The sequence below is a fragment of the Euprymna scolopes genome, chromosome 40 (assembly GCF_053919585.1).
Source record: "Euprymna scolopes isolate OS-2025 chromosome 40, ASM5391958v1, whole genome shotgun sequence".
Classification (NCBI taxonomy): Eukaryota; Metazoa; Mollusca; class Cephalopoda; order Sepiida; family Sepiolidae; genus Euprymna; species Euprymna scolopes.
Window position 1 is genome coordinate 9990306 of NC_136521.1, and position 8877 is coordinate 9999182.

The window sequence follows — 8877 nt, forward strand, 5'->3', positions numbered from 1 at the left end:
GTATATAATTATTTCCTTTTAATCTTTGGTATATATTTATTATTTCCTTTTAATCTTAGGTATATAATTATTTGCTTTTAATCTTTGGTATATATTTAATGTTTCCTTTTAAACCTTGTGTATATATTTATTATTTCCTTTTAATCTTTTGTATATAATTATTTCCTTTTAATCTTTTGTATATAATTATTATTTCCTTTTAATCTTTGGTATACAATTATTTCCTTTTAATCTTTGGTATATAATTATTATTTCCTTTTAATCTTTGGTATATAATTATTATTTCCTTTTTATCTTTGATATATAATTATTATTTCCTTTTAATCTTTGGTATATATTTATTATTTTCTTTTAATGTTTGGTATATAATTATTACTTTTAATCTTTGGTATATATTTATTATTTCCTTTTAATTTTTGGTATATAATTTTTTCCTTTTAATCTTTGGTATATATTTATTATTTCCTTTTAATCTTTGGTATGCAATTATTTCCTTTTAATATTTGGTATATATTTATTGTTTCCTTTTAATCTTTGGTATATAATTATTTCCTTTTAATCTTTGGTATATATTTATTGTTTCCTTTTAATCTTTGGTATACAATTATTTCCTTTTAATCTTTGGTATATATTTATTGTTTCCTTTTAATCTTTGGTATATAATTATTTCCTTTTAATCTTTGGTATATATTTATTATTTCCTTTTAATCTTTGGTATACAATTATTTCCTTTTAATCTTTGGTATACAATTATGTCCTTTTAATCTTTGGTATATATTTATTATTTCCTTTTAATCTTTGGTATATACTTATTATTTCCTTTTAATTCCAGTGTTATATGATCTTTAATTTAAGAGTTTATCGGTTAAATATTTTAACACACAAAGGCACATACATCTATTGTTTTATTATATAGACAACATGACACACAAAAAAATTAATGAAATTTAGAGAGTCTGGGGCAAAGTTTGTTTTGACAGCTTAAATACTACTTGGGTCTGACTTTTAATTCTGATATAATAAATTTATTTGTTCGATAACACAGCACAAAAATATCAAATGAAAATTAGTTAGAAGCAAATTTTGATTTGTGAAATTTAATGTTATTTGGGTCTGACTTTGATTAGATATTGTTACGCACCTACTATCACAAAAAATATCAATTGACCAGCAAGGTCAGTGGATATCCGGGAAGGCCAATTATCAAGAACGAGTTTAGCGAGCAACCTTCGATTCTTTCTTAAAGTGAGGCTATTGCGACCCTACCCATTTCAGTTGCGCAGAACTCGAATCATTTGATAGGCAACTGATACTTCAGAATTCGTGTTTGCACGCGGCGCGCGGGTCGAAGGACAAGGGTGAAGCTGTGCGGCGTGTCGGGGCTGAGGTCTGGATGCAGGGAGGGAACTGTTGGGCAGTGCCATATCGGAGGAATTCTTTTACTGTTATTCGAAGACAACAGATTCGGTGTCCGTTAAATCTGTGTCAGAGCGTGTGGATTTCGGTGGGATCGATGGGGGCCAGCGATGTGGATTAGGGGCTTTGTAGGAAAAGGGAACAAGAGGGTATCCAAAAGAAATCAAAATGGATTGAAACGGTTTGAACTTGAGGTTAAAGTGCGCGAATATTTTTCATATAGTCAGTTTTTAAACACTTCCTTCTTACATATACGCGCGAGCGTTCTTCCTTGATCGTAAATTCTGGTAATATTCCTACTCCAAAAATGAAAATGGAAATAATAATGCAGTTTTGCAGAAGACCGATGTATATATATATATATATATATATATATATATATATATATATATATATATATATATATATATATATATATATATCATATATATATATATATCATATATATATATATATATCATATATATATATATATGATGGGTTCTCCCGTCGATTTCGACGTATGATCTTCCGCTACACCAACTTAGTTGTTCGGAAATCGACACAGATTATTTGTTTATAGTGGTGAAGGCTTTGTGTAGAACCATCCCCACTTTTTTGGTATTACTGCTGACCTTTGTCGCTACAGATGACTGCGACAGGATAGGTTGTTACATCAGTTTCCTTCTCCTAGATCTCCTGCACCGCATCCAGTGAATTAATGCGCCCCCAGATACCAACTTGGAAATTTCTACGATTCGGCGCAGTAAATACAGCATATAGACTTCCTGAATGGTCCTCCATCTGATACTGGCCAGACTTATCGTTCATCGTTAACTTCAAAGATCCGGTGTGATAAAGAGAGCCGTGATCGTGTCGTATATATATATATATATATATATATATATATATATATATATATATATATATATATATATATATATATATATATATATAGTGTAATTTTTGTTGAAAATTCAAAGACTCACGTTTTCTTTTTATAACCTTCGTTTATTTCCTGGATTTATCCATTACAGCTGTTTCATTAATGAGTTGGCAATTTTACGATTTATGTTTCCGTAAAAATATCCTGTTCCCACCAACTTCTTCAGATGTTTATCCATTAGATTTTTACAAAAAAAGGTATATTTTTAACATGCTGGACATCGTATTCGGATAAAAAGATTTCCACATCCATGCTTCATCACTTCCTCCATCTTTTGGTGTTATGTAAAGATAGTTTTCCGTTTTAACCCGTACTTTCGTATTTTTATTTTTTATTTATTAATTATTTCTTTTTGTTTTAATTTTCCCTGTTTTTCCTGTTTGTTTTTTTTCCAATTATCATATAATTTTAAATATTTTTATTCTTATATATATGCGTGTTTATTTTAATATTGTTTTTTGTTTTTTTGCTTAGTGTTTGAATTCGTATTATATTACCCGATGCAGGGGAGGTCACTCTCGTGGTATCATTTTTTATCTAGGAGTATATATATATATATATATATATATATATATATATATATATGTGTGTGTGTGTGTGTGTGTGTGTGTGTGTGTGTGTGGAAATAGAAATTTAATCAACTTTTTTGGATTTTACCGTTATAGGATATTTTACCCTTCACCAGCCTATCCATTCACGTGAAATAACCTTTTTCTTCACCCTATTCCCTCTGATTCACTATGTGTTACCAAGTAAGACTTATGACTTATTTGTAGTTTCATCAAATACTTTTGCAAGCAAAATCCGATCCCGCATTTTGCTAAATCCTACCCTCTGATGAGAAGGAAAGTATTTCTTCTAAACTCCGCGAATTTAGGACTATCCACTGATTTATTGCTTCCTTTTTGAAATTAATATTTTAAACTCTTTTTCAAACTGTTTTTATCATGTTTTATTAACTACTTGTTCTTATATATGTATATATATATATATATATATATATATATATATATATATATATATATATGATTGGAATAATGGAAATAGTATCTCGACGAGATAAAGAAATACAAATAGAGAGATATAATCCAGGGAAAACCAAGTTATATGTTAATAAACGTGTTGTCTTTATTGTAAGATTTTTTCGAAATAATCCAAAAGAAGTTTTAAAATGAAGACGAAATGGTGATGAACATATAACTTAGTTTGTTCTTTTTTTACCCCCTCCCTCTCTGTCTCATATATATATATACAAGCATGGGTACCCAGCGTTGCCTGGGTTGACATGAAGTTCTGTTTGAAACGCACCGGTATACGAATTATTTTCATCATGGGCAACCTGGATACGCCCAAACTAAAAGAACGGATGAAAACGTGTAAATGTAATCGCCCAAAAAAAGAAGTATGTGATACCCTCTCCACCAGATATTTCGGCAGAAGGGCTACAAAGAGAAGAAACTATTCACCGGATATTGAGCACTGGAAATACTCCCCCCAAAGAAAAGATAATTGAAAATAAATCATTACAACTTTTGTTTCAATAAAAATAGCAGTGAATGCCCGTGCAGTCGCAAAAAAAAAATAAAAAGAAAAAAAAAGATCTACCAAGAATTAATTCCAAAAACAATTAAATTACATTTTTCGTCATTTTATATTTCTTATGTAATCACCCCCCCCCTACCCTTAAAAAATTGAATTTGTTCTATTTTGGGGTTCGTTCAGTTTATAAAATTGTTAGGTGAAAGTGCATAATGGTTTGATAAAAATCAATTAAATTTATCGTTATTTTATGTTTCAAATGTAATTTCCGCCCCCCCCCATCACCACCACCACCACCACAAAAAAAACAAAAAATTTTGTATTTGTCATGTTTCATCCAACCCCCCCCCTCCCTCGATCGCCAAACTTGAAAAAATGCTAGAGATGACATGTCTAGTTGAACGCTTTGTGGCCAAAAAGTGGGTGCTCATTTTGCGTTAAATTTATGTAGAAAAGTTATTCCCCACACTAAAATGTTAATTTTTTTTTTCAAAATTTCTTCTTCCATTCATAAAAACTGTTTAAACGTATTAGACCACAAAAAAACAGGTCTTAATTTTTTTGGTCAATGTCAGGTTACTTTCTAACTCCCCCCAAAGCTTTAAAATGACGACTTTTAATAGTTTTCGGTGGTGCTGAAAACGAATATTATGTTTAAATTTGGGGCAGGTAAGTAGTTTTCATGATATGAAGGAATTACTTTTTCAAAAAGTGAGGGATCGCTTTCCTATATAAATTTAACGTAAAATGAGCACCCTTTTCTTGTCACCTAGTAATTTCTTCATATCATAAAACAAATTTAACTGTGATATTCGTTTACAGCACTCCCGAAAATTGGCGCTATTTTTTTTTTGTTACTAACAGATGCGTTCATTTTTTCATCTCATAATTTAGGACGCTAATTCTGTTGTTAGTAAGTTTACAAAAGCATACTTTTGTTTTTCGTTCTTTTTTCATTATAGAACTTGTATAGTTGTGAACAGGTGCTTCTGCAGTTTAACATTTCACACAAATTCTGTTTACATTAGGAGGCGGTTAAGTAAACTACAGAAGCACCTGGTAAAATCTATACAAATTCTATAATTGAATACCCGCCTAAAAAAAAATGGAAAACAAAAATATATTTTTGTAAACAGCTCGTGTAAGCTTACTGACTGTATTATTTACGTCCTAAATTATGAAAAATAAACGAATCTCCTACTAAAAAACAGCGCCGGTTTTCGGTGGTGCTGAAAACGAATATCACAGTTAAATTTGTTTTATGATATGAAAAAATTATTAGGTGGTTAGAAAGTGGGTGTCCATTTTACGTTAAATTTATATAAGAAAGTGATTCCTCATTTTTTGAAAAAGCAATTTTTCATATCATGAAAACGATTAAAAGTCGCTATTTTCAAGTTTTTGGAGGAGTTGGAAAGAAACTTGACATTGACCATTTTTTTCTAGGGGTTAAACGAAGCTGGGTCACGTCGTAAAAATTGACCATTTTCAATTTAAGATATTAAATAAATTATATAGAAAATCTGTTTCGCAAGCAATTAAACACGCTTGCTGTGGTATAATTATTATAATAAATGGACAGAGGGTGATGGATTTTGTTCACATGTGTCTCTGTGACTAACTCTGCCCTCCTGCGGATGCAAGTAAATGAGGACATTAGTTTTAATTATTTTTTTCTAACAAATAAAAAAGGTCACTTAAAAAGTAAGAATAAGTGAAAAAAATTTCCTATGAATTAAGATTAAAAAATAATTCAGCTAAGAATAATATTTCGAAATGAAAACAAAAACAGGAAATATTTAATAACGTGCTCCGTTTAAAACAATTTTTCAATTAAGCTATCAGTTATTTCCCCTTTTGGTTTTCTGGTTTTTGGTTTGTAAAAAAAACAGTTTTAGATTTCAGATAAAATAAATTAAATCAAACATAACTTGAAATTTAAATAAGCTAAATAATTTTAAAAACTTTAATTAGTACAGTTGAAACAAAGCTATTATGTCGAATAAGTAATGTCATCGAGGTAATTATTTAAATAGATTGCATTTTATATGATATGTTAATAACCGTAACTCAGTAATGAAAAAGTGGTTTAAAGAATGCAATATATTGAAAGTCCGTACACAACATAATGTCTCCTTTGACAGAATATCCTAATATGGACATTAATATTTCTTGACCAGGAGAGGTATACACACACACATATATATATATATATATATAATTTCTTCATATCATATATATATATATATATATATATATATATATATATATATATATATATAATTTCTTCATATCATAAAACAAATTGTACTGTGTTACTCGTTTTCAGCACCACCGAACACCGGCGCTGTTTTTTTACTAAGAGATTCGTTTATTTTTCATAATTTAGGACGTAAATAATGAAGTCATATATATATAATTTTTAAAATATAATTATCCACTGACACGTGTTTCGTCGTCTACGACTCATTAGAGTGGCTGAACCTAGCGAGATTCGAAATCGGGACCCCATGATACAAAGCCTAAACTCTTACCACTCGTCGACCTCGCTGACTGTTCGGATATATCGCGATTTACGTAGATGTTATTTGTTTTTGGTCCCGATTTGGAATCTCACTAGATTCAGCCACTCTGATGAGTCGTAGACGACGAAAAACGTGTCAGTGGATAATTATATTTTAAAAATAATATATATATATATATATATATATATATATATATATACCGCTCTCCATGTGGGGGTACACAAATTGGTTAAAGTAACAATTATTCCCAACTCGCATTTAGGTAAAAATGCCCTTTCGTAAATAATTGAATTCATTCAAGACGTATCGCAAAATAAAAACAAATAACATATATATATATATATATATATATATATATATATATATATATATATATATATATATATTCATGTATAGTCGTTATATATATATATATATATATATATATATATATATATATATATATATATATATATATATATATATATATATGTTTTATTTTTTATTACGGTTTTATCTGTTTGGTTACATATGTTTTCGATGTTGGACCATGTTTCCGATCTAACAGCTTCGTCAACCCTTACAGAAGTCTGACGAGGTTGTTAGATCGTAAACATAGTCCAGCATCTGAAACACATGTAACAAAACAGATAAAACGGTAATAAAAAATAAAACACATATTTGCTCTGCAATAGTATTGAGCACACTCTTCATGTTTTACTTAATACCAGTTTTACCAACTATATATATTTATATATATATATATATATATATATATATATATATACGAATATATACATTTATATTCATATATATTCATAAATATATTCATATATATGTATACTTATGTTAATATATATATATATATACATTCATAAAACATTAATATATATATATATATATATCTTCATATATATATATATATATATATTAATATACACATACATTTATATATATATATATATATATATGTATGTATATATATGTATATATATATTCATATATACATCTATATATGAATTCATATATATATATATATATATACTCATAAATATATATTCGTGTATATATATATATATATATATTTATATATATATATATATATATATATTTATATATATAAACTGGGTCAGTGTGACCTTGCTTTTCAAATTTAAATCTTCACGGGTTTTATTTTTTTTTTAACCTTAATTTTTTTATATATACTCATAAATATATATTCGTGTATATATATATATATATATATATATATATATATATATATATATATATATATATATATTTATATATATAAACTGGGTCAGTGTGACCTTGCTTTTCAAATTTAAATCTTCACGGGTTCTATTTTTTTTTTAACCTTAATTTTTTTTATATATACTCATAAATATATATTCGTGTATATATATATATATATATATATATATATATATATATAAACTGGGTCAGTGTGACCTTGCTTTTCGGGTTTTATTTTTTTTTTAACCTTAATTTTTTTTATTCGTCCAGCCTTGACAGACGTGTTTTTAAATATTCTCTCCAGTACTTTTCTTTTAATGATTTGGAATTCATTCTATTTGCACTTTTTTCCAAGGAACTCTGCCTTTTGGATTATTTTGAACCATTTGGAATTTACCCATTGGATTGAATTTTAAATTCGACCGTTTTGGATTTTACCATTTTTGGATTTTTACCCTTCACCGGACTGTCCATTCATGTGAATTTTTTTTTTTTATTTTTATTTTGCCTCCTGTTCCCCTTACCTCACCCTTATTTTAACCAAGTAAGATCTGTGACTTACTTGTAGTTTCATTAAATACTTTTATATGCAAAATCCGATCCTGCATTTTGCCAATTCCTGCCCTCTGACGAGAAGGAGAGTATTTCTTCGAAACTCCGCGGATTAAGGACTACCCACTTATCTTGTGTTTCCTTTTTAAAAATTAAATATCTTTTTTAACTCTTTTTCAAGATGTCTTTTAACATGTTTTATTAATCATTTGTTCATATTTATATATATATATATATATATATATATATATATATATATTCATAATATATATTCATAAATGTATATCCATAAATGTTTATCCATATATATATATATATATATATATATATATATATGTATATATATATATATATATATATATATATATATATATATATATATATATTCATAAATTGCTCGGGTCCTATGTATTGTTCATAAGTTGCCCTACATTTGATTACACTTTATGTAAGATTTCAAATGTTTAGACCAAGATTTGTCTGAGTAATTTCGTAGAGACCTCAGCGGTTATTTTTTTTTTACTATGACCCCAATTTTGATTACTTAACATTCATTATTTTGGTCTCAAATTAAAACACAAAGTTTTACCGCTCTCCAAGTTACCTACATCTAAAATATTAAGTCCCAAAACTGTCGCAGGAATTTGGTAGAATCTGCAACGATCAACTCTGTAAACTTTGACATATTGTAACCAAATATTCGCC